At 45.2% G+C, this 208-nt stretch overlaps 1 protein-coding gene across 4 annotated transcripts in view; it reads left to right on the plus strand.

The window, feature by feature from the left end:
* The window catches only part of LOC107684751 (MAGUK p55 subfamily member 2-like), a 45,920-nt gene that overhangs the window by 25,326 nt on the left and 20,386 nt on the right, over window positions 1–208 (plus strand). The window lies entirely within an intron of this gene.

Below are 208 nucleotides of genomic sequence, written 5' to 3' on the forward strand. Positions count from 1 at the left end.
TTTTATGTTTACGCGGCGCGATACGCAACGCAACGCGTAAAAAGAAAAAAGACAGCATTATAATCCGTAATTATATCCCCACTGGATGCAACAAATGCCTAGTTTATAATGGGTTATGGGTTTTACTCGTCGCTCCGGCCAGACAGGGCATCAACAGTATGTGAGGGGCGTAACATTTCTGTCTCACGCTTGAGGTATTCGGCCAATC

The sequence above is a fragment of the Sinocyclocheilus anshuiensis genome, unplaced genomic scaffold (genome assembly GCF_001515605.1).
Source record: "Sinocyclocheilus anshuiensis isolate Anshui unplaced genomic scaffold, SAMN03320099.WGS_v1.1 scaffold537, whole genome shotgun sequence".
Taxonomy (NCBI): domain Eukaryota; kingdom Metazoa; phylum Chordata; class Actinopteri; order Cypriniformes; family Cyprinidae; genus Sinocyclocheilus; species Sinocyclocheilus anshuiensis.